This window comes from Tursiops truncatus, chromosome 13 (assembly GCF_011762595.2).
Source record: "Tursiops truncatus isolate mTurTru1 chromosome 13, mTurTru1.mat.Y, whole genome shotgun sequence".
NCBI lineage: Eukaryota > Metazoa > Chordata > Mammalia > Artiodactyla > Delphinidae > Tursiops > Tursiops truncatus.
In genome coordinates, this window is record NC_047046.1 from 84,760,632 (window position 1) to 84,780,438 (window position 19,807).

Here is a 19,807-nt window from a genome sequence, read left to right on the forward strand (position 1 = left end):
ATTTATCAACTCAACCCAGACACGTGGACCCCAAGCCCTAGAAGACAGCCCAGAGGAGCCTCAGTGGATCTTTGCTCAGTCACCTAACAGGTCATGCAGAAGACCCCGCGGAGGTCCAGGCCTGGCCCTGGCCACGCCCACCTGCGCCGCTCGGACCCACCACCCCGCTGAGCAGCAAGGGCCCCGCTGCCTAGTAGCACCGCGTCTAGGAAATCCTGTGACCAATGGGCAGAATTTGTATCTCTCGGTTCTATCGAATCTTTTGTTACCCCGAACATGAAACAATGGCATAAGGAAGGAACTGAAGTACCAGCTTAGACTCCTAACCCAGAGTAGGTTCTAGGAAGAAAATTAGGAAAGAAGAAAGGCCCTTCATTGAGCAAACTACAAAAAGAGCTGTTAAGTTCTCACTCCTTTTACTGTTTAAGATTAGCCCATCATTTAAGAGAGCGCCCAGCGCACGTAAGCAACCGCCTCCTATTCCATCTTGCTGAAGAATACAATCCGTTTTCTGCTCCTCTAGGGTGATATCATTTTACATGAAGAAAAAAGTTCGCTCAGATGGCAGTTATACGTTTCGGAAGCACCTTCTAATCAGGCTTTGGTGATTCATTATTAGCTTCAGCGGGCGATCCATCTGACATGTAAGGGGAAAAAATTAGCAGCTGTCACTGCGTGATGAGTTAATTTCCTGATAGGCCTGACACTGAAAAGCCATTTGGAGACGTGGCAGCGGCTGACGGGAAAACCTGGCGCCGCTTTCCAATTGGAGAGAGAAAGCACGGCCGGGCCTGGGCGGCAGCGGCGACGGCGGCAGCGGCGCGCGGGCAGAGTGTGGCCAGTGCGCAGGCGCCCTGCGCCCTCGCCCCGGGGCGGTCCCCGCATGCGCCCGCGAGCCCGCGGAAGGACCCGGCGCCGGTCGTCTTCACGCAGAGGGGAGAGCGTGATGGTCTCCTCTTGGTGGTCCCCTTGGCAGTTTTCATAATTGGAGGTCGGGCTTTCAACTGTGGGAGAATGGTTTGTCGCCATGAAAAGTAGCCCCGTGAAATAAATATTGTGGAGACTCTGGAGGAGGGAATGAAGGTGAGGTGGCAACGGGCGGCCCAGGTGGCTCGCGGTCAGTGAACCCGGGACCCGGCCTCCCTCCAGTCCTGCTCGTGAACTGCGCTTCCCCAGGGGCCCCCATTTCCGGCCAACAAGTTGGGAGAAAACCCCGAACATTCTCTAATACAGGGAAGATGGAAATTAGGAACAGAGAACTCAGTATAAGACCAACTTGTCACCAGGAGGGACGCGCATGGTCTTCGTGGAGGCAGGTACTTGATGAAGAATTCGCGTGCAGGATTCTAGGATGGGGACCAGAGCTGTTGGCACCTGCACCCGTCTGCGTGCCGGCAAGGCGACAAGTGCACAACGTTATGGAAATAAGGGGAAGTCACTTAAGCACTGTTTTGCCTTCTTGGATTCTGGTCTGTAAAATCACTGAAGCAGAGGCCTCGTGAGGAATCTTCGCCTCGAGAAATAAGCATGAGATAGAGAACCTGGTGGCTCCAGCTCAGCCCAGGATTCCGGTGTCTCCAGCGCAGTTGGACGCGGAGGGTGTGGGACAGCGCAAGCCCGGCCAGGAGACGGACAGAACCACCTGTTCAGTCACGTGGTCACAAAGGCCCATTAGGAGAATTAAGTAAATCCGTTATAAATCTCTCAGTCAAGGAATCTTTTACTTACTCCATGGCTCTGCGTTTTCAATACCTTTTAATAAATTCTTTTAAAATGACCTAATTTCAACATGACTTTCAGCATCATGAGAAGGTAATTTATCACCGGGATAAACAAGAGCACATGGAGCAGTCCACACTGTCGCTGCATTTCCAGTTCGCTCCAGAATGCCTCGCGTTACTCTTCAAATGACTTTTTAAGTAGAGGGATAAAAGCAACACGAAGTAAACGTTTGTGTTTTAATTTCCAAACTGGGTTCGTGTTTGGAGATGAGGAGCTTTGTTCAGGCTTATCTGGGGCTGCCAGCTGCTCCAGGCATGGGAAGCGGTCAGGGCAGTGTTGGCTGGGAAGGGATCCCCTTAGCAGGATGGCCTTTGTCCTCTGGCCCTGCTGCTCCCCAAAGCCTCAGCGGACCTTCAGAGCCACCCTGACCCATCTGAAAAGGGGGCCAGAGCCCTAAAGGAAATGCAGCCGCCTGGCTGGGTCCGCCTTCCGCCTCTGCCCCTGTTGCAGGTCACCGAGGTGAGGATGCTTCCGCGTCAGAGCTGCCCGGTGTGGCCTGTTACGGAGCCTGGCTTTACAGCGAGGCACTTTCCTGCTAACAGTGGTGCAGTCACAGGCATCTTGCAAGCCGGTTTCTCGCCCTCATGGAGAAGAAGGCCCCGAGAGGCGAGGCTGGGCTCTGGCCACGACACGAGATGTTAACTGGAGCACACCCCGTCCCCGAGGATGTGATTTCTGGGCAGGTGCGAAGTGAGGGCTGTCCACCTGCTCCCTGCTCTGTGCGCTTCACGGAGCTCAGATGGCTTATCCTTTGTCTCTGCTTCCCCAACAGAGCGTCAGTTCAAGGGCAGTGTCACCTTTGCCCTCAGCTATGAGCGTAGACTGGGACGCCGTGGGCCCTCAGCTGGTCATCGTGAGTGAGTGGGTAAATACATGAGTTCTCTATTCTGCAGTTTTCCTCATTTTTATCTTCGCCTTCCATTCTGTTATTTTTAGTCATAATTTTCTCAAATAACAAAAATCTTTGGCGTGAATTGAGCAGCAGATGCCGTGTGAACAGAATTCTTATTGGTCAAGTGGCTCAACACACATTTCTCTACTTATTTCCACCTTTTGCTGGGATTTCTTGATGAGGAAGGTCCTGAGACCAAACCTCATGACAAATACTGAGTTGAGTTCACGCATGGTCGTGTCGTACATGTCAAGGTGACTTTTGAGCTTTTTGTCAGCGGGAGTAGATGGCAGAAGATTTCCTCTTGGTTCGTGATTACCATAATCTTAAGGGAAGCATAACGGTCTGTGCCTGTGGACCCCCGGCTAATTGTGCTCTGTTCTTTTAAAATTAGAATTCTGTGCGCTTATCCCCATTTCTTGCTAGTAGCCCTGAGGTCCTGGGCCAGTGCTATTTATTCCACCCATTATTCCTTCCTTGACGCCAGGAGAAGAAATCCTGGTGTTCTTGGTGGTCTTGAATGATCATGACTTTTCCTTTTCTGGAGGGGGATCTTTGTGGCAGCAGGACATGCAGCCTCGACCGTGAGCCTGCTGTTACACACAGCTGCATCCCTGATGCGGCCTGAGATGAAGCTGGTCCCTTAGAGACCAGAGAGAAGCACCAACAGGAGGAAAGTAATACCAGGTTTCTCTGATTCCAGAAAGGCACACGCTCATGCCTCAGTACCTCTGAAATCGGGAAGCTTCGATAGTGGCGTAGATCCAGCCACATGTCTTTACGGAGCAGGTCTTAGGGGGAGAAGTCTTGGGGGATCCCTTGGAAAGAACAACAGGTATCCAGCAACCCCTGACGCTGAATTTCCAGTCACTTTTCATGGTCTAAGGAAGAAGGCTTACGCTCACAGCCGCGGATGCATCCGGATGGGGTGGGACACATCTGGGTGGGTCCCTTTGCCAGGGACCTGAGGGGTCCCACAGTGCAGTCCTAAGTGGGACAGCTCCAGTGTGGGTGGTGTCACAACTAGGGGTACGGGGTGCTACTGGCATCTAGTGAGTGGAGGCCAGGGATGCTGCCGGAGCCCTGCGGTGCCGGGACAGCCCCCCTCAGACCGCCAGCAGGGCGCTGCCGTGGCTGGGAGGGCGACCCTGCTCCGCGTGCACGTGCTCTCTGCCGCTCTCTGCCCGCCAGGCCCTTGGCGTGGACCTTGGGGTAGCCTTGCCTGTAGCAGGAAGGCCTGCACTGAGCTCGCCGGCCTGCTGGGTGAGTGTGTTCACAGGCTGGCCTGAGTCCTCCGAGGGGACAGGAGACCTGGGGTTGGACCCCTCACCACCCCCACCACCCTCGGGCCAGCCTCTCCTCTCCCTCTTCCTGCCGCACTTTCCTGTTCCGCTGGAGCGTTCCCCGGCCTTTCCTGCCCTGTGCACCTGCACACGTCCAGGCCCCCGGCAGCAGGCTCCCTCGCCCCGCCCACAGTCTGGTGGATGGGAGCAGGCAGCAGAAGCCCTGGTTCCCGCCCCACCATCTGAAGGCAGACGGTGACTTGCTGCTTCTTCCCTGAGCAGCTCCTGGGCAGCAGGTCTTCGAGGGTTCCCTGCCCTGCATCCAGGATGCTGACGAGAGGCACAATGCTGTGTCCTGGTCCCTGAGGTCAGCGTACTGGTGTCCCTCTTGGCACGCGGCAGCAGCGAGCGGCTCTCAGGTGCTGTGTGATCCAGACGCTGACCCAGGCAGGTTTCCGCTGAAGGGACAGGAGGCAGGGGGCTGCTGGCTCATCTCGGCGTTCCCTGGGTGCTTCTCTCCTCCACTTACTTCTCCACTTGTGAGAGCTGGGATCTGCTCACTGATGCGCGTTCCTGTGTTTTCCTCTCGTGCATGTGATTTGGGTTTTCCAGGCCCCGAGCCCACCCTGGGCCCCTCAATCCCAGAAGAAGGCCAGCCCCGGGATGCCGTGGTGGGGACTCCCCCGAGGGAGATGCAGGTGGAGCCAGTCCGGCCGGAGGCCTGGGCCCCTGGGATGGGGGTGAGGGCTGTCCAGGCTCAGGCCTGGGGAGGGCAGCTGGAGAAGCGGCCCAGACACCAACGTCTCTCCTGAAACGGCCTCCTCTCCCTGACCCCTCCCCTGCGGACCCTGTGGAGGGCAGGACTCCCGCTGGGAGGCGGCACCCCCTAACCCGCATGCCCCTTGAGGGCTGGGTTCTGCGCAAGCCATCTTTGCAAAGGTCGCCATCGCTTTTCAGGCCCAGCAGCTGTGCCTCTGAAAGTGGAACAGCACTCTTGGGGGTCTTGGGTTCTGATGGAGGGGTCGTCCCGGGGGGGTCCCTGGGAAGATGCAGCAACGGCCCAGGAGCAGTTCTGGGGCCACCACGTGGCCTGTGAGTGGCCGTTGTGCTCCGTCCTGCCCCCTGCTCCCTTCCTCATTGTTCTGCACAGGAAGCTGGGCCCTCGCTCCTTCGGAGGCACAGCCAACCCTACACCGAGCCCCGGCGTGTGGGACCTGTGGCAGGAGGGCTCCCCAGGCGCCAGCACCCCTCGGGGGACAGCCTCGCGGGCAGGCGCGGGCAGAGGCCCGGGGCGGCGGGCTGTGTGCCTCAGGCTGTCCCCTCCCGACGTGTGCAAGTATACACGTTATCTACGTGTGTTATGCACCAGTAGCGTGGCTGCACAGACACGAAAATAGAGCCGGGAGCGAAGGTCAACTGTGTCATTGCTTGGCTGACGGAAAAGGCTATATACTATCGTTACATATTAGGGCAGAATTCCCCTTTTCAAAAAGTGAGTGTCAACGGATATTCGATAAATTGGCCAGACCTCGAGCTACAGCGGTGTCGGCTGGCACGGAGCTCGCAGCGCGAGGAGGAAGAGGGTGGGCTCAGCCCCTGGGCCCGCGTCTCTGGGACCGTCTCCAGCCCCTGGTCTGCAGCACAGCTTGCGAGGCTTAGCTTGGTGAAGACCACGACCCCTGATCTGGAGGCCACCGGGCCAGGCACGGGGGAGCTGCGTCGTGAGGCACTGCGCCGTCTGCTCTGTGGGCCTGGCTCTGCCCTCGGCACCTGTGACCGCAGGTGACAAGCTGCCCCGGTGAGGCAGCGTCCCCGTCCACGGGTTCTCTTTGATTTTTTAATAACAACACGTATCAGTAGACGTTCTGGTGTTTTCTTTCTGTACCCACTGGATCGTGGGCACCCACTCTGGTGACCCCCCCCCAGAGCGCCCCCAGGTCCAGCGCCTCCCCTTCCGCTCTCGCCGCCCTTTGACCCTCAGAAGGTGCTGAGCCAGGAGCCTCAGTCGCGCTGAACGTTCGCGGGCAGGAGAGGAGCCGGGCCTGGCGGCCTGTGGTCTTCCCCTGGCTCGCCCCGCCGCGCCACCCCACCGCCAGGCAGCCGAGTGGGGCTCATCGGCAGGGGTCACAGTGTACGCAGACTCCGTGAGGGGACCTGCCAGCCTGGACTTCTTGGACTCGGCTGGGCATGAGGACTGAACACAGACCTGCGTGTGTCCCCTGACCCAGACCCGCAAAAGAAAGCCAAGGGATAGCAAGGTGAGATCCTACGAAGACGCAGGGAGTGAGGGCGGCAGGCGAGAGCAGCGGCAAAGATGGGCTTGGGGAAGGTGGGGGTGGGAGGGTGGAACTAACGGAGGGACATGGAGAAAGCAGGTCCTCGGCACCAGCAGTCGGGGCTCCCAGTCAGCAGGGGGCCGCTTGTGTTCCAGAATCAGGAGACGCTGGGGCATCCGTGCTGCAGGTGGAGTGGCCTGACCTCCACAGCCAGGCGGCGCGCCTCCCCCACTTCCTAATCCAAGGGTCGTCTGGAAGCTTTTTCTGCCAGAGGAATCCAACCGGGGAAGCTCTGGAGCTGGGCGCACAGCAAGGACTGGGGGTGCCATGCGAAAAGTGGGGTCAGGGGACAGTCTGTATACTGAGAACCACCTTCCCAGTCTCGCCCCTGCTGGGCTCCGGCGCAGTGGAGACCAAATAAGTGACCCCTGCTAGAAGACCAGAGGATTCTTTTCTGGAGAAACAGAATCGCCCCAGAGGGAAGACCTCCATGGACAGATGTGGACGGATTTCCCAGTGAAGAAACCAACCACTGTCAGATCACTGCAGCCTCCGTGCAGCACTCCAATATCGGCGAAAGACCAAGGAGCAACGTGAATCAAAAAGAAAAAAAATAAGAAGGGGGAAAAGGAAGAAATTCAGCAGAAACATATTTAAAGGGACGTCCAAAGCTGCAATTTGATAATAAGGGAATGCATGTTTCCATGAAATAATAACAAATGTCTGTATTTTTAAAAAGTAACAAGAAAGAACTCCAGGAACTTAAAAGCAAAGTAGATGCCATTTTTAAAGGCTCGTCAAAAGGTTGGAAGGTAACATCAAGGAAAGCTCTCAGAAAGTGAGACCAAAAGACACAGGAATTGAATATAGAGGAGATCCAACAAATCAGAAAATTAAAATATCAATACGGGGGAATCTGAAACAAAGAGAAGTTCTAGAAAGGGAAAATGGGGGAAAGGAAAAGAAAGAAATTATCAAAGAATTAATCCAAGAAAATTTACCAGACTGAGGGATACGAGCTTTCAGCTTGAAAGACCCATTAAGTGCTTAGCAAAATGAATGAAGAGGACCATACTAGGCATATCAACATGGAATTTCAGAAGCCCAGAATATGCAATACTGAAAGCTGTCAGAAAAAAGTGACAGATCACACAAAGGAAGTCAAAAGAACGTCATCAGACTTCTGAAAACAGTTCTGAATACTGGAAATCAAAAAAGGGATATCTTCAAACTCTTTAGGGAAAATTTTATTATCCAAGAATTGTATATCCAGCTGAACTATCAATCAAGTAGAATGGTACAATAAAGACGTGTCAGATGTGTAATCTCTCCAAAGGTTTGCCTCCCGTGTGCCTTTTTGCATGAAGCTGCTGAAACACATGCTCTTGCAGAAGGCAGATTCGTCTTGAGATTCAGGGACAGAAGATCAACCTAGGAGCAGCAAAGGGAATTTCCAGGATTCGTATTAGAGCAGGTAAAAGGAGGGCTCTACGAGAAGAAGAACAGGAGGGATGGATGACTTGGTGTATTCATTTGTATGGAAAATATGTTCAGAAAGTTTGGATAGTTTGGAAAGAATGAGTGACGGCATATTAAAAATCTAAGCTGGTAAAAACGATGAGGTAATATTAACGCCGGTAAAAACTAAACAAGTGTATAAGAAAGAAAATCGAATCACCTGGTTCATCAACGAACAATATTTACATAGTCACAATGCTGATACTGAAGATGAGTGTAATAAAAATGCTACTATAATTAAGCTGGGAGGATAGAGGGAAGGAGGTGTTTAAGATGAGGGTACGAAATCCTCTGTCCTAACGGGAAGTTAACAGACTGGTGTCTCCAGCCTGCCTATCAGTTTGACTGTCAACAGACTGCAACAGACTTCTCCCCGAGAAGGCAAACTAGCACAGTTACTGGCTCCCTCCTCAAGATCAGCCCTGGAGAAACCGGGAAGGGCCTGAGGAGGTGGCAGCAGCCCTTCGTTGGGCTGTTTTTTGTTTATTTATTTATTTATTTATTTTAGCATCTTTATTGGAGTATAATTGCTTTACAATGGCGTGTTAGTTTCTGCTTTATAACAAAGTGAATCAGTTATACACATACATATGTTCCCATATCTCTTCCCTCTTGCGTCTCCCTCCCTCCCACCCTCCCTATCCCACCCCTCTAGGTGGTCACAAAGCACCAAGCTGATCTCCCTGTGCTATGCGGCTGCTTCCCACTAGCGATCTATTTTATGTTTGGTAGTGTATATCTGTCCATGCCACTCTCTCACTTTGTCCCAGCTTACCCTTCCCCCTCCCCGTGCCCTCAAGTCCATGCTGTAGTAGGTCTGTGTCTTATTCCTGTCTTACCCCTAGGTTCTTCATGACCTTTTTTTTTTTTCTTAGATTCCATACATATGTGTTAGCATACGGTATCTGTTTTTCTCTTGAGCTGGCTGTTTGCGTGGAGAGGACTGAGCTCGGGGTCACAGGGCCGCCACCGCCGTCGCTTAAGGAAAACTTGGAGAAGCAGTGAAAGCCGCCTCTTGCGCTGCACGCGCCTCTGACCCCTCACTGCAGGACCCTGGGGCTGACCTCACACTGTGGGTGCAGAGGTGCTCAGGACGGAGGGCCCAACCTCAGGGCCCTGCGGCTTAAACCCAGCACTTCCTGCTTCAGGGCTGCTGCTTCCTTTAGTATTTGAAGAGCTGTAGTTGTCTGAATATTAAAAAAAAAAAAAATAAGTAAATACACTTAATGATGATGTAGGAAGGGAATAGTTCTGTGTTAAAAAAAAAGAAAAACTGACCCTTCCTCCATCCAAGAAGCCAAGCACACTGAATTGATTCCCATTTGACTTGACGTCTGCCCTGCTGCCCCTCGGGATGAGCCCAGCGAGGCCTGACGGCATCGGGGAAGTGCCAGGTCACCGGCCATGGAGCGGGATGTGTCCAAACAAAGAGAGTTCTTCGGTCCACAGGCTGTGGGATGAAAGCATGTCGTTTCCCCAGTTTCTGGTGTACATGTTGGAAATCCTGCACTCCCACCCCCCTTGGCTATTGGAAAACAATTGAGTCTGTTGCTTCAAATGGACTGATGATAATTCCTACCAATTAACCGTATAATAATCATCTCGGCCATGTCTAGTTATCTGAGCAAGAGACTAAATTACATACTATTGCACACCAAGTAACTTTTAGAATATGTATTTAAATAGTCAGAAACGGCCAGAAGCCACCAGTAGACTATTCACATCTCAAATGGTTTTACTGACGTACTCTGCCATCTTGAGTCTATTTACACAACTCAATTAGAGGGTGTAAAACAGGGGGAAGATGGAAAATGTATATGTGCTGTAACCAAGAAAGGAAGGAATGATTCTCAGGAGGGGAGAGCTACGTGGAATGGAAGATTTCATCCGTGTCCTGACGTTGGTCAGCAGCACTCAGGTAGCAAAATGGCGTTAGGCTCGGTCTTAAGTCTCCCGAATGCTTTGGCGTCTGACAGTGTTGTTATTGTTGCTTGTTCCTGGCTGAGTGTAGGCTGGCTTCACGTGTGACCCATCTCTGAATTTTGTTCAGTAGCCGGTGGCCGTGCTGTTGACCTTTGGGACTCCCCAGGGCTCTGATTCGGGTTCTGGATCCGCAGAAACATGTTGTATCAGGCGTGTGGCCTTTCGGGTCATAGTCTCCTTCTCTAGATGCAATGTGCTAACAGCAGCTTCCAGCAGCTGGCGGACCTGGCGGAGTTGGGGCGACGGCCCTGCTGATGGGCCAGCAGGGTCAGGGCGTGGGTGGGAGGCTCTGTTTCCTTGGCGTCGTGCTTCCTGGGAAGGGACCTGCACTGGCATAAGATCCTGGTCTCCCTTCCGCCACAGTGTTGTGGCGCACGGTGCTGTGACGCACGTCGGGGGGAAGTTCGGAGGAACTGGCGATTCACTTTCTTCTCGAACCTCTTCTATCCTAAGTAACTGTCTGCTCTGCTGCGCCAGACTTTCCCCACGTGGGTGGGCTGCCCAAGGCCTACACTGCTTGGGAGGGGTGGGTGGGCAGGGGGCAGGCCGTCGGGCAGGCTAGTAACCCTTGTCAGCCTCGGATCCAAAGCCCAGCCCTTCAATCCGCGTGTTAGTGATAAAGCGGACTCGTCTTTGGCATCTTACTTCTCAGCTGGTTCTGAACTCGGAAGAAAAAGAAAAGGACATTAATTTTTTTTTTTTTTTTTTTTGCGGTACGCGGGCCTCTCACTGTTGCGGCCCCTCCCGTTGCGGAGCACAGGCTCCGGACGCGCAGGCTCAGCGGCCATGGCTCACGGGCCCAGCCGCTCCGCGGCATGTGGGATCCTCCCGGACCCGGGCACGAACCCACGTCCCCTGCATTGGCAGGCGGACTCTCAACCACTGCGCCACCAGGGAAGCCCAGGGCATTAATTTTTGACGCTTTAAGTCCCCAGAGTGTAGACTTCTATTATGGACCTGAGCATTTGATTTCCTCCCCACGATAACAGCAGTAAGTGACAGGGACAGTCCTCCGATTTCCACCCCGAAGACCTGGGTCCCAACGCTGAGAAGAGTTGAGAGACGTGGAGAGAATCCCAGTGCCACCCAGACGCACCACCTGAGAGCAGACCGGCTGGGCCTGCTAGGACTCGGAGCAGGTTCAGGGAGCGTCTCTGGGTGCGCATTAACCTGTCTTAAGAGAACAAATGCCGAGAGCCAGTAGCGCAGCCTCGATAGGACGGCAGCACAGGAAGCTTGCGTTCCGACCAGCAAATCCCGAGCTTAGACTCTCGGCTCTGCCCACGACAGTAGGATTCCGTCTGTCTGGAATGAGACCTGAATGCTGAATATTTAAAACTATCCACCGATGAGCCATATCCACGATCAGACTCAACAACCGACTAGTCAGCCAGCTGTCCCCGCGTTTCCCAGCTTTTACCACAAGACTAAGACTGGGCCAGGTGCCCTTCTGAATTCAAAGGGGATTGAGGCCTTGTCCTGTCCTGGGCCCCCGCATAAGATTACGTTGAACAGAGATACACATAGATGCTAACATTTGCATTCAGCAACTTCACGTGCGCAAATGGACCGTCACTCCAACTGAGTCACCAAGAAATCACGTGAGACCTCGAGGTTTGCTTTTCCCATCTCTCAGCGATGGCCTGGGCCGTGTGGCAAGGCCCTGAAGGCCCCTTCCGGCTCCGATCTTCCTGGGTCCTTGAAGGAGAAGGGGAGCATCTGGCTTGATGGCGGTCCACCTGTGAAGAAAGGTCGCACCTCTGCGATCCCCGCCCCCATGGGTGCTGACTACTAGAAGCTCACCCATTAGCAGGGGTGCACACACCTCCCCACCCACAGTGCACGGGCTCAGACGTGGCCCCAGCATCCACTTCCCTCCTGGGAACAAGATTGACCACAGGGCACCTGCTGGGGTAGACGAGGTTGTCCCGTGGCCAGAGGTTCAGGAACCAGGTCAGAGGGGAAACAGTTGAATGAACTTACCCATAACGGTGAACCCAGAGGAAAGAAGACCAAAAAGAGACTGCCTTGAGACGGGTGGAATCAAAGGTACACGCGGGGGGTGGGGGTGGCGCGGAGTAGACACCCTCGGACTCACTGAGTTGCTGGAGAGAGCACGCTGCCCGGGTTTTCTGTTAGGCCTGTGGTCTGGAGGGCGTCTGGGAGCCCGTTCAGCCCAGGCGTGAGGCGGGTGAGCTCTTCCACTCGGATGGCTGCTAAGGTCGCCCCGTAGGGTCTGGGAGTTGATTCAGTCTAGTTGAGGAGACGAGGAGAGCGTTTAGTGGAAGGAAGCCATCCCCATCTCTTGCCTGGATCAATGGAATCACCGCGCAGCCAGTGGCAGCATCTCTTCTCACCCTGCTCCGTCCCACTGGCTCCACTATGGCCAGTCTTCTTAACGTAGGTGACCTGACTCCTCTGCTCAAGCCCTACGCGGGATCCCGTTACCTACCTGAGAAAATGTGAATTCCTTAATGCACTTCACACATCCCGGGACCATGTCCACCTGGCCAGCCTCCTCTGTGTGTCCCTGCGTCAAGCCTTGGAAGGAGTGGCACCTCCATCCACCACCTGCCCGTGTCCCTCCCTTCCCTCTGCCCAGGGGCCTGGCGACCCGCAGCGCCCTCCCACCCTGCTGGTCCAGCGCTCTCTTCGCAGGGAAGCTGCCCTCTCTCCCCGAGTGGTGATGGCTCCACTCCAAGGCAGCCTGCAGGCCTCTCCCGGGCGGGGACTGTGTGCGTCACCTGACTCTTGAAGCCATCGTGCCTGCGGGAGGCCCGCTACATGTAAATACTCAGCGCTGGACCATTCGATGGAGGAAGAAAGATGTGAGAGTCAGAGCCAGGGCTGTGGGCGGAACCATCTGAGGGATGTAGGAGATGCGCTGGATGGAGGGGTGGGGGGCGGCGGAAGGCCAGCCGGGAGAGTCAGGCATGCTTCGTTCAGGATGGAAACCACAGAGCCTCCTCAGTGGAGGGTACGTGCGCACAGACAAGAGCTGCTTGCGGCTGGGCCGGCGCAGAGCAGGGAGGGAGCGTGTGGGGTGAGGAGGGAGGACACAGCGCAGCCACGTGGGCCCCAAGGCAGACCGGGGACTCTGGGTCAGAGGGGCTCCCCTGCACCGGCTGATGTCAGTGCCATCCACCAGGTGGCCGCAGCCCTCCTGCAGCGCCTGTGTCGAACCAGTTGTGCCGAACCGCTCTCGGGCACCTTTCTCAAAGCGTGTCCCCTTGGCCAGCGGTTTCAAACCTTTTGACGGTGAGCTACAGAGAAGAACGTGTTTCTTAGGGCACCCTCATGCCCACATACATGAACGTAGATGTAGCTGAGAGAAAAGCTTCACAAAGCAGGTCTTACCCTTACTGCTGTGATGTGCCCTGATGTTTCCTAATCTATTCCACTGTATTTTTATAAAATTGCTTGTCATACCCCCTCAGTTGATTTCAAGATACCCCAGTAAGTCACCAGCCTGCATTTGGAAGTCACGGCCTTGGACCATTAGCCTCAGAAGTACTTGGTGGGGGATTGTTAAAATACAGATTTCTGGGGCTTCCCTGGTGGCACAGTGGTTGAGAGTCCGCCTGCCGATGCAGGGGACATGGGTTCGTGCCCCGGTCCAGGAGGATCCCACATGCCGCAGAGCGGCTGGGCCCATGGGCCGTGGCTGCTGGACCTGCGTGTCCGGAGCCTGTGCTCCGCAACGGGAGAGGCCACAACAGTGAGAGACCCGCGTACCGCAAAAAAAAAAAAAAAATACAGATTTCTGGGACTCGCCCCAGAAGGACCCAGGAATCCACATTTTAGTTGGTGCAGGGGAATTTTTTTGTTTGTTTGAAAACTGATGTTTTGGGTAATACTGAAGTCTTTGCACTGGAAACCATTCATTAACTTCAATGGGATTTTGTTTATTTAGACGTGTCTTCTAACTTCTCTTTCCTATGTTCATCCTTACAATGCTGGTAAGGTTGCAAGTAAAGCACTTTTAAGAGTGCCTGGCAAAGAATAAGCACTCCAGAATGTGAGCCATCATCATCTCCATCATCATCATCAACCCCGTCACCGTCATCATTATCATTATCTCCATCACCATCATCATCCCCATCTCCATCACCATCATCATCATCATTCCCATCTCCATCACCATCATCCCCATCTCCATCACCATCATCATCATCATCTCCATCTCTATCACCATCATCATCCCCATCTCCATCACCATCGTCATCGTCATCTCCATCTCTATCACCATCATCATCCCCATCTCCATCACCATCATCATCTCCATCTCTATCACCATCATCATCCCCATCACCATCATCATCATCATCTCCATCTCTATCACCATCATCATCCCCATCTCCATCACCATCATCATCATCTCCATCCCCATCCCCATCGTCATCTCCATCATCATCATCCCCATCATCATCCTCATCCCCATCATCATGTCCCCTTCTAAACAAAACTGTTGATCCACACGCAACCTGCTCTTTCCAGAAGTTTCCACATCCCACCCCAGTAAATGGAACCATGTTCCCTCAGTTGCTCAATCCAAAAGCTAGGAGCCATCCTTGACCTCTTTTCCCTACACTCATTTGGTGACTCAGGCTTTTGATCCCAGATGGCCCTCTTCTCTACCTACCTTGTTCCAGCCACCATTTCTTGCCTGAACCACTGCAGCAGCCTCTCTGCTTCAGCTGTTTCTTTTCCACAGTCCAGGATGGCCTTCTACAAAAATCAGTCGGACCATGTCACCTCCCACCTGCATCAGTTATTTATTGCTGCATAACAAATTACCCCCAAATTTAGTGGCTTAGCCCAATAAATATTTATTCTCTCCCAGTTGCTGTGGGTCAGGAATTCTGGAGCAGCTTAAGCTGGTGGTCCTGGCTCAGGGTCTCTGATGAGCTTGAGGTCAGTGGATAGGCAGGGGCTGCCGTCACTGGAAGGCTTGACTGAGGCTGGGGTACCCACTTCCAAGATGGCGCACTTGCCCAGCTTCACCCCATGGGCTATTTGGGCGTCCTCATGACATGGCAGCATCTTTCCCCAGAGCATGTGATCCAAGAGAGGCAGAAGGCGCAGTGTCTTCGCCAGCTGCACACTGGCACTTCCACCGTATTCTGCTTGGCGGGAGTGACTCACTAAGTCCACTCGGGGAGGGGAATTTGCCTCCACCTTTTGGAGTGAATGTCAAAGAATTCGTGGACACGTTTTAAGCCACCCCACCACCCTGCTTGGAAGTCCTGAGGTCCACACGCACCTCCTGGCTGGAGGCATTTTGTCTGATTCCCAAACACAACAGCAAGCTCCCTGAGCAGTCCTACCCCCAGGTTACTCAAGGCCTATGCGCTGGAAGCTTCAGAAGGTACCCTCAAGCAGGGCCCATCCCTCCTCACCTATCAGTCAGCCCCAGTCCCTCTTGCTGCGAGGTGTTTCCTAACCATTGACTGGAAAGTAGCCCCCTCATCTCTGAGTGTCAGGAAGTAACTTGCTTCTTGTTGCTGGTCAGCTGTGTGTCCACCCTGGACTGATCTCCTGGAGAGCAGGCCACTCACACCATCACCACCAGGCCACCAGGCTGTGAGTGAACACTGCCTTCCAAGAATGGACTGGAGGGTCTCCTCCAGGACTGTCGCGAGTTACCGTGGCAACCTGAGAATTAATATCTGGAATCTTCAGCCAGTCTTGCCTCGCTGGAAGTCTGGGAGAGGTGAATTAGGAAGGTGCTGTCTTTCTAACAAAGAAGCTGCGGCGGGAAACTTTCCTTTCATCCTGGCTTAGAGTCGCACCACTGTGACATCTTATGGTCTTAACCGTATGATAAAGGAGCTCACACGAACCCCACAGGACAGACCTGTGCACTTTTCCATTTCTTAATTTGAGTCCAAAGTGATGTTTTTCAGCTTTTCTTTAAATTTACCAAAAAGATTTTAGAAAATGCCTCATGCCCCCCAAAGCAAGGAATTAAAACCCTGTTGAAAATTCTGGGCGTTGCCAGAGTAATGTAAGGGCAGGAAATCATGACGGTTGTTTTTAAAGTGAGCTGAAAGAGGTAGAAATACATTCTTTTCCAGAGGAGGCACTTTGGCTGAAAAGATGCGCATTTCCTTGAAAAGTTTATCCAGAGTAGACCCGGGCAGCTGGGCCAGAGCAACGTCTAGTTTACAAAGCTCTGAGCTTCCCTCCCAAGAGACCCTGTCACACTGTGTCTACAGGCACATCTACATGCGTGTTCGTTCCAGACGTTTCCGGCAACACGCACATAAATCACGTCTATTATCGTCAGGTTCAGCACAGCCTCCTTCCTCTACTTTAAGGAGCGTTTTAATATGAGAACGTCCCTCATATTCTCTTATTATCAAGAAGGGAACGTCTTTTGCCTCTGCTACTGGTCCTCACCTTCTGCGCACACACACACACACACACACACACACACGCACACAGGATGCCTTCTCCAGGCTCAGCTTCCCTTTCACATCTCACTCTTCCCTCCGCACCTGTCATTTCTCACTTTTCAAGCCACAAACCGGACTTCAGTCTGTTGAATTTCAGCTCCTTCTTCCAGCCTTGGATTGCCTATTACCCATTGCAAAGGTCATTTTAAGTGTAATTCAGCTTAAATCACTTTATTTTCTGATGGACACGTTTTTTTCTCCCTCAAGGTCCCTTCCTCCTCCAGGTCTCCTCCCACCCCAGGCCCCCCCCCCACCAGCAAACCCGACTTCAAGGGCCTTCTCGCTTCTTAACAGCTCCCCGTGGAACTGGATGAAAGTGAGTCCTCAGACCTGCTGTTTTAAAGGATAAGATTTATATGTTCATGGCTTGGCCATGGAGGCTGGGGGCAGGGGAGCATATTTCTAGGATAAAGTGAAAGCAACTGAGGCCAAATATAAAATCCAGCGTCTTCTCCCAGTATTAGGAGCGGAGGCAGTGGCGCCGGATTCTAAACAGAACAACTTTCAGAGCCACAGGGTGTCAAAGGGTGGAGGAGGTGCATCAAGATGAGCCCAACCCCACGGGGCCTCGGGACACGTGTGCCTGTGTGTGTGCATGACTGTGAGTGTGTGCACAAGTGTGTGTGTGAGTGTGCAAGTGTGCACGAGTGTGTGTAAGTGCGTGTGTGTTGGGAGAAGCAGCGAGCCAGTGAGCTTCCTGGCTTTGGTGGGTCTGCCTCTCAGCTCCTGGGACATCACCCCTCTGGCTGGCTCTTTCCAGAAGGTTCTGCCACCAGCTTCTTCCTGGAGCAGAGAGAGTGGTGTCCCAGAGCTGGGAAGTCAGCCCTTGGTCAGTCTCCAGGGAGGGACGGCGTGTCTGGGCCTTCTGAGCAGTGGCGGGTCTTTCAAAAGGAAGCTGGGGGCCTGATCCTGTTGCCACGTTCATCCTGACCAGGCCAGCAAGACCCCCACACACACCCAAAATAGGCAAACCTGAAGTGTTTGAGGTCAGGGCAGCCTCGGGCAGAAGACATGGACCTCACAGACAGGCTCTGACCCGGTCCTCCAGCCTTTGTACTGGCCGTGCTGGATGGTTCTCAGCAGGGCGCTTCCTCTGTGCTTTGCTAGCTCTCCAGCCCTACTTCTCTGTGAACGGGTGGTTTTGAGGATAAATAGGAAACATGTTGTGTTCCTTGGAGGGAAAATGTTCTACAAAGTTTGAAAATTATATTTTGTGTTATACCCATCGCCGTGGGATGGTGTTAGGAAGTTGAAAACGACAGTAACAACAACTGTAAACATGCACTGAATCAGCCAGAAATCGCTCTCAGGGGCTCCCAGGTTGAAGGACGCGCGCCTGGTCCGTGGTCTCCCCTGAGGGTTGGATGGAGCCTTGAGAGGGCCCTGCGGCCTCCCCACTGCCCCCCATCGGAAAGAGGAACCCATGTGTCCCGCTGGAGACACAGCAGGTGGGGTCACGCCGCCCAGCCCAGAATGTGCTTTCTGTTCTGGCCCCTGGGGGCACGCGGGAGGGACCAGGGCCAGGCTCCGTCCTCAGTCAGGGTGCGAACATCGCCGAGGGGGGAGACATCGTGGGCGGTGAGCTCAATAATGAGGAATGTCAGAGCGGCGGGGCGCTTCAGGTGGACTTGGAGGACGGTTCCGATTCAGGAGGTGGGACAGGAGCACGTCGAAGTGCAGGAAGCTGGTGACAAAAGGAGCGGGACCGTGTGCAACAGCAACTCCTCAAACCCGAACGCACACAGAGGACGTGGGCTCAGGTGCTGGCCGCCCCTCCTTGAGGATCTTTGGGAGGGTACCAGTTTCTCTCAGAAAGAATTCCGTCTGAAAGCACAGCTGTCCCAGGATGCCCACCCAGGGCTCTTCTCTCTCTTCCTGGGGGGCTCCTGTCACGGCCTCTGCCCACCATGCCATTGTTTGCCCATTGTGTACACAGCCCCAGTGGAATGCAAATCCCACCATTACCAAAACTACTGGAGTTATCGTCGCTGCTATTAATAGTTTTGACTGTCAAGGGAAGATAACTCTCCTAGGTCAGTTGGACACTTTAAACACCACCCATGTTTAGCAAAATACTCCATAAAAGAAGCAACCCATGGAGTTCCTGTGTAACATCTTGGGAACCTTGCCACTGGAGCTCCATGGCTCTCTCTCCGCGCTGACTTTTTCTGATGTTTTGTTGAAGTACAGTTGTACACAGCAAAGTGCACACACTGCAAGTGGATAGCTCCGTGCCTTTTCACAGACTCAGTCCAGCTTTGTAACCTAAAAACAGGCCACGACCTCTCCTGTCCTCATGAGGCACGGTCCCCATGGCCTCACTCACCTTGCCCCCAGTACCATGGGTTCATCTTGCCTGTTCTGTGCTTTGTGTGGTGGAACCATGCGGGGCAGACGGTGTGTGTTACATCTGTGAGGCTTATCCACGTTGTGTGTGCACCTCGCTCACATCATTACATTGATGTGTCTGAGAGACTGCATTTGCAAATGGACAGTGGCCAGGCCACGTATACAGTAGGGCTCTGACCCACACCTGCAGCACCCTGCCCAGGAAGCCAACTCCCTTATCTGAAATAAACAGCCCAGAAAGCCGGACCGCTCTCTCCAGGGACAGTCCCGGAAGCTGTTCAGTAACGTCTGTGACGGTCGGCCCCAAACGCCTAGGATTTGATTAATAACTGACAGCATCCCTAAGTTTGGTCTCTACTTAGAGACCAAATACAGACACAAAGACTGCTTCTGTGAACAGTCTTGGACGTGTCCTTCGGTGAACACATGCACGTGCTTCTGCTGAGTAGGAAGGTGGGATCGGATCGTTGGTGTGGTCCTACTGACCTCCTCCTCCACCATTGGCGAGGGTTATGTCTATTCTGCGTCTCTGCCAGCACTTGGTGTTGTGTCTTTTTCATTTTAGCTGCTCAGGTAGGTGTGTGGTACAATCGCAATGTGGTTTTAATTTGCATTCACCTCAGAACTAAAGCTGACCAGCTTTTCATTTGTTTATTGACTACTCAGCTATCCTTTTTTCTTAAAAGATTGCAATCTTTTTTTTAATGTTGAAATCTTTTTTTAAAATTTATAGATTTTTTTTTTTAGAGCAGTTTTAGGTTTAAAAACTTGAGAGGAAGGTACAGAGTTTTCCTATATAACCCCTGCCCACACACACGCTAGCCTCCCCCATTATCAACATCACTCACCAGTAAAGTACTTTTTTTCTTTTTTTAACCAAGGATGAACCTACATTGACACATCATAATCACCCAAAGCCCATAGTTTACCTTAGGGTTCACTCTTGGTGTTGTTCATCCTTTGAGTTTGCACAAACGTATAATGACATGTATCCATCATTATAATATCATGCAGAGTAGTTTCACTGCCTAAAAGCCTCTGTGTTCTGCCTGTTCATCTCTCCCTGCCCACACCGCCAACAAATTCCCTGTTTTTGTTTATCTGGGAATGTCTTTATGTTACATTCCCTTGTAAAAGATAGTTTTGCTGGGTGTTAGAATCTTGGTTGGCAGTTTTTCCTTTTCTCACTTTGAATACTTCATCTCACCGCCTCTGGCCGCCACTGTTTCTAATGTTGTGAATATTACTGGGGTTCCCTTGTACATG